This window comes from Tamandua tetradactyla, chromosome 2 (assembly GCF_023851605.1).
Source record: "Tamandua tetradactyla isolate mTamTet1 chromosome 2, mTamTet1.pri, whole genome shotgun sequence".
Lineage (NCBI taxonomy): Eukaryota > Metazoa > Chordata > Mammalia > Pilosa > Myrmecophagidae > Tamandua > Tamandua tetradactyla.
This window is the reverse complement of record NC_135328.1, coordinates 167,926,903-167,942,239: the sequence shown is the minus strand read 5'-3', so window position 1 is coordinate 167,942,239 and position 15,337 is coordinate 167,926,903. Positions and strand designations below refer to the sequence as shown.

At 47.0% G+C, this 15,337-nt stretch overlaps 1 protein-coding gene across 3 annotated transcripts in view; it reads right to left on the bottom strand.

Annotated features, from left to right (window-relative positions):
* GLIS1 (GLIS family zinc finger 1) overlaps window positions 1–15,337 on the bottom strand; it is a 307,452-nt gene that overhangs the window by 192,378 nt on the left and 99,737 nt on the right. The gene's annotated exons all lie outside the window — the stretch shown is intronic.

Sequence of the window (15,337 nt, the reverse complement as noted above, 5' to 3'; positions counted from 1 at the left end):
ATCCATGCAACGTACAGACAACTGTGCCACTCTACAGATCAAGGCTCCTTCTGCTCCACCAGCTGGAGGTTTCCTCATCCAACCAGAGAGGTGAGCAATAAGCCGGATTTAAAATGGGAAGAATCATCTCACTGCCCTTCACTGCTCTGTGCCTCAGTTTCCTCATCTGTCCTGTGAGGCTAACCATCCCTTCCTTGCAGGATGGTTGGAGCAGCTAGAGGAGCTCACATGAGTAAATCGCTGGCTAAACTCATTCACAGCTGCAGCTCAGGAAACACTGGCTGCCCACACTCCACGAAGGTCCCTCTCAGGGGAGGGTGCCAGAGCCAGGGTCAGAAGGACAAAGAGTTCTGGGGCTGAGCTGTGGCTCCCACTGGGCCAGCAGCCGGGCGGCCCCAGGGCTGAGCTTTACAAGGAGCTGTGATTTATGGGCTCATGTGGGGAAAACCTCCTCTGACGTAGCTCCAGACACCTCATAAAGGGGAGAGAAGCAAAAGATTGGCCTATGTGGGTCCATTCCAGGCCTCCCCTCCCTTGTCACCCACTTTCCCCATGCCTTCTGTTCCACAGATCAGGCAAATGGCAGAGACCCAGAAAAAAGAGGAACAAGAGGAGCGACTGCTCATCAAAGAGTGTCCAATCAAGGAGTGTGAAATAACCCTGACAGTGACGGGGTTCCATTCCAGGGAATTTAGCAACATCAGAGATTCTGGTGCTCTCTATCATGAAGGATGTTAAAGCCACACTGTTCCTGCTGGCTCCTAGCCTAGAGCAACCCACGTCCCATATTGCCTCCTCCAGGAAGCCCTCTTTGGTACTTCCTACATGGAGACAGGGCCAGAGTCTGGTGTGCTTCTGACTATTGCCCAGAACCTGCACACAGCAGTGCCCATGACATATTTATCAAATGGACAAATGAAGTCTCTGAATTTGGAGAGTTTGAAAAGAGCACTTGCCTCCAATGTCACATAACATGAAAATGACAATAATGACAATGAAAACTACCCAAGCATTCTCTATGTGCAGGCAGTTCTAAGCATTTTATGCACATTATTCCTCATTCACTTAACACACGGCTATTTAGCACCTACTACGTGCCACACACTATTCTAGGTGCTGGGGCTAGAACAGTGAGCATAAGAGACAAAATTCCTGCCCTCATGGGGCTGACTTCTAGTAGGTGACCCAGATAGTAAACAAATAAATAGCCCAAATCAGGTGCTGATATAGGATGAAAATAGCAGCGAAGGGAGATGGGGAATGCTGGGGATGCTTTTTAAATAAGTTGATCAGGGAAGACCCCAATGAGTTGAGCAAAGACTTGAAGGAGGGAAGGAGCAAGCCTGGAACTTATCAGGGGAAGAGCAGTCTAGGCAAAAGCCACCACATGTACAAAGCCCTGAGAAAAGAGCACAGCTGGGTTTGAGGACAAGTAAGGAGGTCTGTGTGGCAGGGACAGCAAGAGCAAAGGGGAGTGTATGACAAGATGAGGTCAGAGCAGATAATGGGGTGGGACTGTCAGATGTTGACTCTGTTTGAAATCTCTCAGCCACAGAGAGATAAAGTTTCAGCGACTGATAGTTTATATTTTAACAACTTTTATTTGCAGGGGGCTAAGACTGGAAGCAGGGAGGCCAGATAGGGTGCAACTGCAACAATGCAAGTGTGAATGATGGTGGCTTGGACCAGAGAGGAAGGAAATGATGATAAGAGGGCCAATTCTGGCTATCTCGTGTAGGAGAACCAACAGGATTTGAATTAAGCACGGAATGTGGGAGAAAAGAGACAAGAGGACTGACTCCAAGATTTTAGGCCTGAGCAACTAGTATGACACTATCTTATAAAAATGGGGAAAAGGTGGTGCAATTGTGGCTCAGCAGACAGGATTCTCACCTGCCATGCCGGAGACCCGGGTTTGATTCCTGGAGACTGCCCACTCAAGAAAAAACAAAAACAAAATGGGGAAGACCAGGGGAAAAGCAGATTCGGAGGGAGGTATCAGGAGCTCAGCTCCCGAGATGAATATCTGTCATCCAGCTGGAAAATATAAATTCAAGATTCACCAGAAAAGCATGGGTGAGATCACCAAGAAAATACATGAAGACAGCAGTGAGAAGAGGGCTGGACAGAACCCTAGGTACACGAATGTTCAGACATCGGGAAGAGGAGGAGGAACTGGCAAAGGTGAGTGAGAAGGAGCTCCCAAGGAGGTAGGAGGAGAACCAAGAGGTGTCCTCACAGCGAATGAAGGAAACGTTCAAGGACAGAGTGAGCAACTGCTGTCCCATGCTGTTGACAGGTCTAACAAAATGAGACCTAGTGCTCTAGTTTGCTAGCTGCCAGAATGCAATATACCAGAAATGGAACGGCTTTTAAAAAAGGAATTTAATAAGTTGCTAGTTTACAGTTCTAAGGCTGAGATAATGTCCCAAGTACAAAAATCTATAGAAATGTCCAATTTAAGGCATCTGGGGAAAGATACCTTGGATCAAGAAGGCCAACGATGTTCAACATTTCTCTCTCAGCTGGAAGGGCACATGGCAAACATGGTGGCGTCTGCTGGCTTTCACGTGGCTCTACCAAAAGGGGCTCTCTCCAAAATGTTTCCTCTATTAAAAGATTCCAGCAAGCAACTCCACCTTTAGTGGGTGGAGACACACCTCCATGGAAATCATCTAATCAAAAGTTACCACCCACAATTGGTGGGTCACATCTTCATGGAAACAATCAAAATGCTCCCACTTAGCAATACTGAATGAGGATCAAAGGGCATGGCTTTTCTGGGGTCCACCACAGATTCAGACAGGCACACCTAGGAACTGGCTCCTGGATCCAGCAAGGTGGAGGACACTGGTGACCTTAATTGTGGTGGCCAATAGGAGTGAGAACCTCGGCAGAGTGGATTCAAGAGAGAATGGGAAGAGGGGAAGAGGGGAAGTGGGTATTAACTCACGTCGTCCTCACAACAGTCCCTTGAAGTCAGTACGACTTTTCTCATAGTTACAAGTTTTAAAAAGAAGAAGAAAATCCAGGAGAGGCACAGAGTGGGCTAACCAGCGTGCCCAAGGTAGCGAAGCAGGAAGTGGTAGAGCCAGCTTTGAACCTGGGCAGGCTGGCTCTAGGCTCTCTGCCTGAACCACTGTGCTCCACTGTCTGTCGCTGTCATGGGAGTCTTGTGACTTTAACTGCCAGCTTCTAGGAGGGCATCCAGTGGACTGGACACTCTGCTGAGACAAGGGTCCTGATTAACCACTGACTTGGGACCCCCAATCCCACAGATTGGCAAAGAGCCCAAGCACCGTGGGCAGCACTCAAGCCTCTTCAGGGGCTGGCCCCTCCTGTACAGCCTCATCTTCTACCCCATCTCCCATCCACACCAGTCTTTTCTGGGGATCCAACCCAGCTCTGGGAAATGTAAGGCCCAGGTTCTTTTCCCCACACTTACCAGAAACACAGCATAGAGAGAACCTGAGTACAAATATGCCCCTGGGTGGTGGACATCATCACATCCACCACCCATGCCCTTTTACAGTATTTGACCAAACCCCTTCCCATCTGTTGGACTTTGAGTTAGGCCTGGGAAGTCAGCAGGGTGGGGGTGATGGAGTCAGATTCTGCCCGGCCTCTGATACCTCCATGCACTCCTCATCCACCTCACCTCTCCCTGCAGGCTCAGCCAGCCCCAGAGCCAGGGAGCAGCCCTCTCCCACAAGACTGTGTTAGTTTCCAAGCTGCTGGAATGCAATATACCAGAACTGGAAAGGCTTTTAAAAAGAGGAATTTAATAAGTTACAAGTATATAGTTCTACGCCTACAAAAATGTCCAATCCAAACCATTCAGGGAAAGATACCTTAATGCAAGGAACACCAATGGGTCAGGAACACCTACGTCAGCTGGGAAGTCACGTGGCTGGCATCTGCTGGTCCCTTGCTCCTGGGTTCCATTGCTTTCAGCCTCTGGTCCTGTGGGGGTTCCCCACTTTGCTTCTCTGGGGCTGGCCTTCATCTCTTGGCTTCCCTTGGCTCCCTCCAGGTCCTGGCTTGCTTAACATTTCATGGTGATGTCTGCTGGGTTTCAGGCATCTCCAAGCATCAGTGTCTCTGTTATCTGAAGCAACTGTTCTCCAAGTATCTACAGCTGCTCCCTGTTCAGCTCTGAGGCGTCTGTCATTTCTGCCTCTCTCCCAAATGTCTCCTCTATTAAAGGATTCCAGTAAACTAATAAAGGCCCACCTAGAATGGGTGGAGTCACATCTCCACCTAGTCAAAAGGTCACAATTGGCTGTGTCACAGTTCCATGGGGATAATCTAATCAAAAGTTTCCAACCTGTAGTATTGAATCAGGATTAAAAGAAACAGCTGCTTCCACAAGATTGGATCAAGATTAAAACAAGGCTTTTCTGGGGTATACAATACTTTCAAATCAGTACAACGACCTTGTGGCCTGGTTTTTCTTTTGTCCAGAGAACATATCACCTCCTTTCATGGAACTGATGAACATTCACTGTGTTGCTCACACCCATACATTCTAGTTTGCTAGTGCTGGAATGCAATATACCAGAAATGGATGGCTTTAAAAAGGGGAATTTATTAAGTTGCAAATTTACAGTTCTAAGGCCATAAGAATGTCCAAATTAAAGCAAATCTATAAAAATTTCCAAATCAAGGGCCAACAAGAGGTTACCTTCACTCAAGAAAGGCCCATGAAGTTTAGGGTTTCTCTCTCAACCGGAAAGGCACATGGCAAACATGGCGATGACTGCTAGCTCTCTCTATAGGCTTCTTGTTTCTTGAAGCTCTCATGGGGGTGTTTCCCTTCTTCATCTCTAAAGGTCTCTGGCTGCATGAGCTCTGGTAGTCCTTGTGGCTTTCTCATTGTTCTCAAATTTTCTCCAAAACACTTCCTCTTTTAAAGTATTCCAGTAAAGTAATCAAGACCCACCTGGAATGGGTGGAGTCCCATTTCCCTCTACTCAAAAGTTGATACCCACAATTGGGTGAGTCACATCTCCGTGGAGATAACCTAATCAAGTTTCCACCCTATAATACTGAATAGGGATTAGAAGGAAAGGTTGCTCCCACAAAATTTATTAGGATTAAAACATGGCTTTTCTAAGATACATAAATCCTTTCAAATTGGCACACCCCACTACCTCAATCATTCATTCATTCATTCACTCACTTGCTGTGGTGGCAGCTCCTCTTCCCTCTGTTTTATGTCTGTTAGGTGTAGTTAGAGTATCTCCAAGTCTTCTATTTATTGATTGATCTTTGTCTAGATGTTCTTTCCTTATTGAAGGTGGAAATCTCCTACTATTAATATAGAGTTTTCTATTTCTCCCTTCAAATCTGCCAGTATTTACTGCATATATTTTGGGGTTCTGCTCTGAGGTACACATAAATACTTGCTACATCTTCTACTTCCATTGACCCCTTTATCAGCATATAATGATCATCTTTGTCCCTCATAACTGTTTTTTACATAAAGTCTATTTCATCTGCTATTAGTATAGCTACCCCAGCTAAATTTGGTAAGTTTTCTGCCATTATTTCTTTAAATATTCCTCTGCCCCTTTCTTTCTTTCTTCTCCTTCTGGGATTGCCATAATATGTACATTGGTATGCCTAATGGTGTCCCATAAGTTTCTTAGACTCTGTTCACTCTTTTTTATTCTTTTTTTCTTTCTGCTTCTCAGCCTGAATCACTTCACTTGTCATGTCTTTGAGATCACTGATTCTTTCTTCTGCCATCTCCAATGTGCTGTTGAAGTCCTCTAGGGAATCGTTTATTTCAGTTATTTCTGTTTGGTTCCTATTGAGAATCTCGAAGAAACTCCCATATTGTTCATTCATTGCTTTTCCCATACCCTTTAGTTCTTTCTCTGTGTTTCCCTTTATCTCCTTGACCACATTGAGAATCTTTTTTTTTTTAAGTCTTTGATAAATTCAAAATCTGGTCCTCTTCATTGATGGTTTCTGGATTTTTATCTTGTTCCTCTGGATCAGCTATCATTTTTTGTTTGTTTATTTGTCTTGTAATCTTTTGTTGCCCATTGGACATTTAAATATTTTAATGTGTTAACTCTAGGATTTAGTCTTGAGCTGTCTGTTCCTTGAGTCTGTATCCAGCTAGTGATATGACAGAGAGTTTCTTGGTTGCCAGGAGGTAATCAAAACAAGCAAACAGAAGCAAAAACCACCTTTCACAGTTTTTGCAAATGGGCTCTGCTTTTCCTGGTGGTCCCCTTCAGAGCTTTGACCTCACATTAAGAAGCTCAGCCTGAGGAGGTGCAAGGGTAGTTCAGTGGTAGAATTCTTGCCTGATATGCGGGAGACCTGGGTTCAATTCCCAGCCCATTCACTTCCCAAACAAACAGACAAACAAAACAAACAAACCAAAAACCAAATAAACAAAAACTGAACAAATGGTGCTGCAATAAGGGAATACTCACATGGAAAAAGAATGAAATGTGACCCCCACCACATACATACAAAAAAAAAAAAAAAAAGAAGAGGAAGCTCAGCCCAAGACAAATGCAAAGTGCAGGGTCCTCTTGGTCTTATCTGCAATGGAGACACAGCTTGTTTCTTTTCCTAGGCTATGCTTGCTAGTGACCTTAGGAATGCCTCCATTTATAGCTTACAGAAGTTCAAGTGAAAGCCCCATCAACTCCCTTTGAGATAGACTTCCACTCAGTCCTAAGTGGAGGTAGTCCTTTGTGCTAGGCCACTTCAACTTAATTGTTTCAGGACTAACTCTGTCCTGAAAGCCTGATACAAGTTCCCCACCTCAGTCCCTCAGACTTCTACCTGATATATTGGCACCAACATACATGCACCCCAGTATGTGTACAGGGGCCATTTTGCTCCAGCTAGAACAGAGCCAGAGACCCACAAAGAGAATACAATGTGGAGGGGTGGGGGAGGGGCCAGCAAGGTGTGTCAGGAGCTTCTTCTATGGATTTTATAACTGTATTTTTTTGACTCATCATTTACCCAGTTAGTGCAGTCCTTTAACTGTTTTCCAGAACTTTGTGGAAGTTTTACTAAGATTCCTCTGCTGCCTATGTCTGATGGATATTGGAACAATGTACCCCAGAGCTGGCCCCCAGCGATCTTAAGAAGCTGATCAAAAGCTGCAATCTACAATTAGATAACACACCCTCAGAGTTTGGAGGACTAGGTCTTAATGTCTCAACATGGCACCAGCAAGCTATGCCAGGAGCTCAAGGTCCAGTCCCCACTGCTGCCCACCACGAGGCTGGGGGAAACAGGATGGTAGTCACTCAGGGAGGGTGTGTTTATTGCAATATTCACCAGTATTTATTGCAAGTTACCAGCCTCTTTCTCCCACTTCTCCCTGGATGCTGCACAGTGTTTCATTAAATGACTGAGTTTCCAAATAGCTGATCCAAACAGTCCCTACCAGTTCAATTGTTGTTTTGGTGGTGAGATTGATTCCTGAAGCATCCTCCTCTGCCATCTCCCCACTATCCTCCTCAGTCCAGTCTTTGTGACACAATTCTCCTCCTCTAAACATCCAGAATTCTATTCAAACCACCTCCCTGTCCCTCGCTTTTGCATGGCTCCCTATAGTTTACATGCTGCTTTCATGGCTGAAATAGGTATCATTACTCCCATGTTACAGATGAAGAAACTGAGGCCCAGATCAGGGCAGTGTATCCCCAGGATCACAAGGTGGTCAGGAAGGGGGCTTTGCCATGTCTAGACCCTGTTGTCTCTGGCCTGGGCCAGTCTCTAGTCTAGTCCTTGTGGTGTATTCTCATCCACAACATCAGTGCAAGGCTTCAAAACACCTTCTCACCTGTCTTTCCCAGGCTCACATGCCTTCATTGGTTCTATGCTGTCCTTGGATAAAAATCTAACATATCACCATGGCCCTTGTGGCCCCACCTCATGCAGCCTCTCTGAGCTCTGTGGCTTCATTTCCCTCCACTCCCACCCCTTCTCCCATACACCTCCCCACTCACCATAGTGTCTTCCCCATACTCTTGCACAGAGAAACAATAATTCATTCCACTGATTAAGCTTTGTTCCTACCCAACCAGGTTTTTCAACCTCAATGCTGTTGACAATTTTGGGCTAGATAACTGTTTGTGGTCAGGGTACAGTCCAGTGCATTGTAGGATGTTTAGCAGCATCAAAGCACAGCATAGAAACAGCCTGAGGGACAAGATTGGGTCTGGCCTCCTCCAAATGCCTCACTTTTGCAAGGCATACTAGTTTACAAGGTGTGTTCATATCTTCTGTCTCCTTTGATCCTCTTAACATTCCCACATTATTGATGAGGGATTGGGGAAGTGACCTGCCCAAGGTGACACAATTGATCAAGGGGATAACCATGAGACAGTGTAAATATTCTTCCAGATTATCTTCAGCTAAAAGTAACCACCACCATCCGCCTTGCTCTGTGCTTCCTTTGACCCTTCTTTTAGGTCCTTTATTTGGGTCTCCTCTCATTTGTTCACCAGTGGTCCTTCCCTGCACTGGAGGAGCTCCTAGGAGTGAGGCTTGGACAGAAAAGACATGCACTAAAAAGTTGCTGGTGCTATCATAGAGGAACCACAAGAATGGGGTGAGGGGGTGTGAACTCTTCCTCGTGGGTCCATAAGTCCCCCTCTGTATACCCAGTTACCAGCATAGGGTCTGGGAACCACTGCTCAATAAGGGATAGACAGGAAGAGGGAAGTCAGAAAAGAGGCTGGAAGGAGGAGGGAGGGAGGGAGACTCTTTTCTACCAGGGTGATGACCTGATTCTCCCTCCACTTGCAAACCCAGCCCGGGTTAGGCATTTTCCCGTCATTCATTTCACAAATACTTTCTGAGCATCCAGTCTCTGCCAGACAGCGTGCTAGGTATTGGAAGGGCTGTGGAGAAAAAGACAGACACCTCCCATCCCCAGCGGACCTCACAGGCTGTCAGATCTGTGGCTTCACATCCCCATGCTGCCCTTGGCCCCAGCCCCACCCCACCCCACCCCAACCCGTGGTCCCTGCATAGGTGTGTATCTATCCCTGATAGACTGGGAGCTCCGTGAAAGCAAGAGCCAGGTATGATTCTTTCCTGTGCCCCTGCTCCCAGCTCCCAGTACAAGCCTGGCCCCCAGACAGTGACCATTTGCTGGATGAACCAAACAAATCATACATCCAAGGATTGAAGGGGGCAGGGGATTGTTTTGTTTGTTTTAGAAAGGACTTCCTGACCCGGGCAGCTTGCAGCCAGGGCCTGGACCAGCGATGTTTTGTCCGACTCATAGTGGATACTTGAAGCTGTACAGACTCCATGACAACACATGGAGATTACTGGTCTGGCTTTTTATCTGCTTTTATCTAAATGACCCAAAGCACAAAACAAAAGTGGCTCAGCAGCCACAGCCTAGGCGGAATCCTATATCTGGACTGTCTCACTCTCTGGATTCAATATTAAACCAGCTCTGGCCAAGAATGGCTCAGCTGACAAGAAACTGAGTGCTCTCCCAGCCCGAACTCACCATCTCCAGTAAAGGAAGAGATCCTCCCAGAACGTCACAGTGCCTGGCCCAACAAAGATAAAATAAATTGGGCTGGGTGAGGTTTTTTAAAAATGAGACAAATCCCCTTGTGATTATCAACGCCCCCCCCCCCCCCCCCGCCAAGTGTGGCTCCTTTCTTCAAACCCCAGTCTGATGCCTCCCTTTTCAAAGCCCTCTAACTTCTTAATACATCATCTTAGATGTCTACTCATTGTTTTATTAATTAGACTGTTATTGATTCAAAGGCAGGAATGGGTTCACGCATCTCTTCTTGGCTCCAGATAACAGTACACAGAAGGTGCTTAAGAAAAATGTACTGATGGGTTCCACACCTTGGCAATTCCCCTGAAGGCAGACACATTCCATCCAACCCTGTAAGACAGCAACCAGATGAAAACCTACAAGGACAAATTTCAAGTTCCATAACGAGGTTCAGTTGCTAAATACTGGGTCTCAGAGTCTTCCAATCAGAATTCCAGTGTCTGTGTAAACTCCCAGTGGGAACTCACCAGACCCCGGTCTAATGACTGGTTCATACCTCTAGCTCCTCAACTGTCCCCCTTGCAGGTGCATCCTTCACCACTGCTTCCCAGCACCCAGCACATCACCATGCAGGAGGATCTCCTTGGATCTCTCTTAAACTAAGGTGTTCTTCACAATATTACTTACTACAGCAAGTGAAAAGCAAGAAACAACCTTGACTTCCAGCAAAAGAGGTAGGATTACAAATATCAGGGTGTTTCCTGGTAATGACTTACTCCACAGCCATTATTTTGAGAGGAGGTAGCTCGAGAAGAAAGACTTTGAAGCAGAATATCGAATTATCATCTATGCCATGGTTCAAACTATTTTTAAATCATGCATATGGACAGAAGTCAGAGGAGCACTGAGCAGAGGAGATGTGATTTTTGTGGATCTGTCTCATTTTGAATCACTATTACTATAATGCTATCAGTGAAAAAAAATTGAAATAATGTACAGAACAGGAAGGTGGAAACTTATCTTAATAGCAGGGAATGTTTTTATAGGACAGACAATTTTGAAGGATAGAGATGTTTGCACGCACTGGGTCAACAAGTTGATAAGATCTCAAGCTGTGTTACTAGAAAAGAAATGTTCAAGTGTAAAAACTCTCCTCCCAGACCCAGTTAGGCCACCTGGACTCCCAGGCCCAGCTCCTGGCACCACATCTAAAATGAGCTTTGGTGCCCTAAATTCTGAAAAAGATGTCCAAGGCTGAGGAACCTGGGGACGCTGCTCTTGGATAAATCTGAGATGGTTCGTGGGCCCCCAATACCTGAGCTTTAATGCGTAGAACCAGTATCAATGAGGGAGGCTACAAGGGGGGAGATTTCACTCAATATAAGAATGTTCCTTATAAGTAATGAACTCCTTGTCACCATTAGGGACATATCAGAGACCTTCCATCAGGGATATTTTACAGAGATAGGGGACTAATTCCATATATGATATTGGAAACGGAAGTCATATATAAATTGGAAAGGATTTTGAAACTATATTTCATTGAATCTTCACAGGTTATTATAGATGAGAAACTGAGGCTCAGGAAAGCAAAATTGTTTGCTCAAGTTTTCAAAATCACTAGAGGCAGAGCAGGATTTGAATGAGATTTGCCCAATTGCAAAGCTCCTTCCCATACTCCCAGTGCTCAACTCTGATTTAATTCACTCACAAGACAAGAATTTGAATCCTCATTCAGGTTATCTCCTACTATAGGATGAGATTCCCAACTTTTCTATCTGAGTCGAGGCCTGGAGAACAGAGATGGAAGTGCCAGGGCCAACTGAGTCCAGCGCTGCTTCCAGGCAGCCTTGAACCCAACCTGCTCAGCTGTTTCCACTATTCCAGATGCTAAAATGGGATGGGAGCCCAGGACATTCCCTAATCTTTCCCAGGGCTCCTGGCTGGTGCCTGAGAGTAGACTTAAGAAGCAGTGTGGGGCAATGAGCAGAACTCTGGAAGAGGAATCAGGAGGAAGTCTGACCTCTATCATCAGCTGTTATGGACTTACGAGGAGCTTGGACAAGTCACTCTGCCTCTCTGAACCCTACCTTCCTTTCTGCGAAACAGAACCATTCCTTCCACCCACCTGGCCCAACTCAGAGGTGCTATATGAGGTTCTGCCTGCAATGTCTTCTCACCTTTGTTTGTGAACTCATATACATCCTTTGGGGCCCAGTTCCAAAGCTGCCTACTCCGTGAAGCCTTCCCTGATCACCCTTCACCCGTGGATCCCAAGGTGAGTTACTCCGTGATTCTCCAGGACTCAATCCATCCCCTATCCTTGGATTATTTATTCAACTGTGGGCCTTGAAGCAGCTGCCATATGTCTCCAGCCACACAGACTGGTAAACCAGATTGACAACAAGGCCTCTTTGCCAACCCAAACCCAATTTGGCCTTTGAGGTCTTGCATTTGCAGACCTCTGTGAAGCCTTCCCAAACTGTCTGCTGTGGCCTCTGAGGCCGTGTTTGACAATGTGCCTTTCAGTGGTTTCTACTTGCTCCTCTCCCTCTACTTCCCAACACAAGCCCGGGTTTTCTCACTTTCCATTCCCCGAGTACCTATTCCGCACACAAGCCTAGGTTTTCTCTCTTTCCATGCCCCAGAGTACCTTAGCTCAGGGCTAGGCATGTAATAGAACCATACGTCTCAAAATCTAGCTCCCCACAGCCCCACTCTATTCTCTGCTCTGAATGGCTGAGCTTGGCCCTCAGCTGCTCTCTACCCCACACGCCATGCTGGCCAGACTGTCCCCAGGTCTCTGCCTGGCCAGGTCACGCCAGTGCCGGCTGTATTACTCCCTGAGCTGGCAGGAACGCCGTGTTCCCCGCAATCTCGTGCCTATAAAGGCCAGAGTGGCGCCAGCGGTTGAGGAAGCCTCATTCCAGTCTGGGGCCCCACCAACCTCCCTCCACCTTCCTGAGCCCAAAACTCACTTTAATGTAAGTGTCACGTCTTTAACCTTCTGTTCACACTGTCCCCATAGAGTTCTTCTTTATTAGTGGAACACGAGAGTGATTTAGAGATAGCAGTGATACAATGGCTCTGAAAGATCCTGGATTAACACTGGGGCCACTTGCTCAAGGAAAACCCAGCCCAAATACAGAGAAGAAACAACAAATCCATGTCTCCAGTTATACCACGTTGAGAAAATTGGCCAAAAGGGCTTTTTAGAGACAGCACAGTGAAGAAGAGACCTGGTTTCAACCCTGATTCTACACTTATCAGCTGTGTGGTCTTGGGCAAGTCACCTCCTCCAGGAAGCCCTCCCTGACTCCCCCATTGGCCCCTATCTCTGAGCACCCACAATCCCTTGAGTACCCCATGCATCTCCTACTATACTGGGATTTCCTCCCAGTCAAGGGCAGATCAGTTCTTCTTAGTCACCCTGCTCTGAGACAGAGGAGTATCAGTAAGCATTTGCTGGATGGACAAATGGACAGATGGACAGAAAAACAAAAAGGAAAAGCAAAGTGAGAATTGTCTAGGCCTGTTTTTCATCTTTAGAACAAGAATTAAACCTCCCTCCACTCTATCCCGAGTGTCAAGTACAATGCCTGGTGCACGGCAGGTGTGAATGATGGCATGAAGGAAGAATGAAGGGAAGCCAGTGTGGCCTGGTTGCTCACAAGGGCTGTGGAAAGAATCAGATGAGATGGGGTGAAAGCCTTGCAAACATGGGAGAAAGCGTGGTTTCGGTCAGGGCTGCTCTGGGGACCTGCTAGAAATGCAAAATTCTCAGGCCCCACCCCAGGCATATTAAAACAGAATCTCTGGAGGTAAAGCCCAGGAATCTGGGTTTTAACAAGCTCTCCAGGCAATTTTTACATCCAGTAAAGTTCCAGAAACATTAGTTTCAATCACAGGGCTAAGTTACTTGAGTTCTCTGTGCCTCTGCCCCCACCCCTATAAAATGGGGACAACAATGCATGTAAATGTGTTTAGAAATGTTGCAAGCTCACTGTTAGTGCTGGGTACATTTCAGTCTCGGTTGTTACTGTGGTGAGCAGGAGCCCAGTACTGGCTGAGGCACTGGGAGGGAAGCCGAAGTAGCAGACCCAGCCCTGTTTGTTCTCCAGAGGCTCAGGATAAAGACACATTACATAGAGGAGGGTGTAATGAAGCGCCCACCCTATGCCTGGGGTCATGGGAGTGTAACTCCACGGCTGACCCAGAGGCCCTCGGGCCGAGCTGAAGCTGTCCCCATAAGTGACACTAGGCTCACACCCCACTGAAGCTGGCAAGAACCTGTGGGCTCCATTTTATAAGGGTGGAGACTGAGGCCCAGAGAGAGACAAGACTGTCCTAAGGTCACCCAGCCAGAGTGGGGTGAGCCAAGACAGGAATGCAGGCCTCTCAGGCCCTTCCAGGGAGATGTGAGCAGATTTCCAACAGAAGTGCCCACTGCAGGACCCCTCCCTCATTCCAGCCCAAGAGCAGGGGAACAGGCTGTCTGCACACAGCAGGGGCCTAATCAGTACTCTCAACCTGCTCCTGGCTAGGAGCCTCACCTGGGTTGAAGCTCATGTCATGACATGTGGTGAGGAGCCACATGTCAGATGGTTCCTCAGAGCCCCTGCTTTGCCTGACTATGGTTCAAAGGTAGGGGTCTGGATGACTCCAGCAACATGGAATCCCCCAAAACTGCTGCTTTCCTAGCCTTGACCCTTAAACTCACATTCCTTCATTTATTCATTCAACAATTACTCTCTGAGCACCTCCTATGTGTCAGGCCCCATGTGGGTAGCTGCAATCCTGGCAATGACAAGAAAATCTTTCCACTTATTCTACCTTTATAAAGAGGAGGCTCAGAGAGGTTATATGACTGGTCTGTGGTCACACAGCTCACAAGAGGCAAAATAGGACGCTCTGACACCAAAGCTTACGCTCCGTGAATGTCCTGGTCACAGCCCTGAATGAGAAGCATGGGTTTGCAACTGGCTCAGCCCCAGATGAAGTCCTGATTCAGGGGAAGTCATAGCCCTGCTCTAGGTGAGTCTCAGATTCCCAAAAGCCAACAAGGAAAATTTCATCTATCTTCCAAGCCTGTCCAGGGAATTCTAATGAGATAACAGAATCTATGCAAACATAGTGTCGTTGTCTGATCATCTCTCATGACTGGTTCCAAGGCATTTGTCCCCACAAGCCTGAGAGGAGAAGGCAAATGCGTTGCTGTACTGATTCAAAAGAGGCTTAGAGAGATGTAGCCCGCACTGGGAGGGACCCAACAGCAAAGACTGGACTTGAACCCCAGTCTTCAGGCTGCTGGGCTGAGGCCCTTTCCAATCAGGGCCCTGTCTGTCTTGCCACCTCCTTCACCAAAAACCTTCTCCCACAACCACTCCATGGGACAGCAGCCCTCCCCACCTCCCCTTTCCACCTGGCCCAGAGAGTCAAGTCCAGAGCCAGCAGCCACCAGGAGCCTGTCCAATAAGCCCCAGGCAAAAGCAGAAGGGAAAAAAAAAGGCACAGTTAAGATCTAAACCTTCTTGAACAGAACCTTCTTTTATTTTGAGGAAGAAATCAGAGACTTGGTTTACAGTTCAGGAAAAAAAAATTAATCCTTGAGTTTGGGTAGGGATTCAGCAAATTAACACCGTTTGCTCTGGTTTGGGGTTTGAGGTTTTGGTCATGTCTTAGGAAGCAGCAACTGGGGACACCCCATTCCACAGTCCCCAAAGGCGTCGGCCTCGATGGCTATGTTTGGAGGACGGTGGGTGAGGAAAGACCTTTTAGTGACGACCAGGCAGGAGTCCCAGTTCTCCTTAAAGTGCCGAGAGA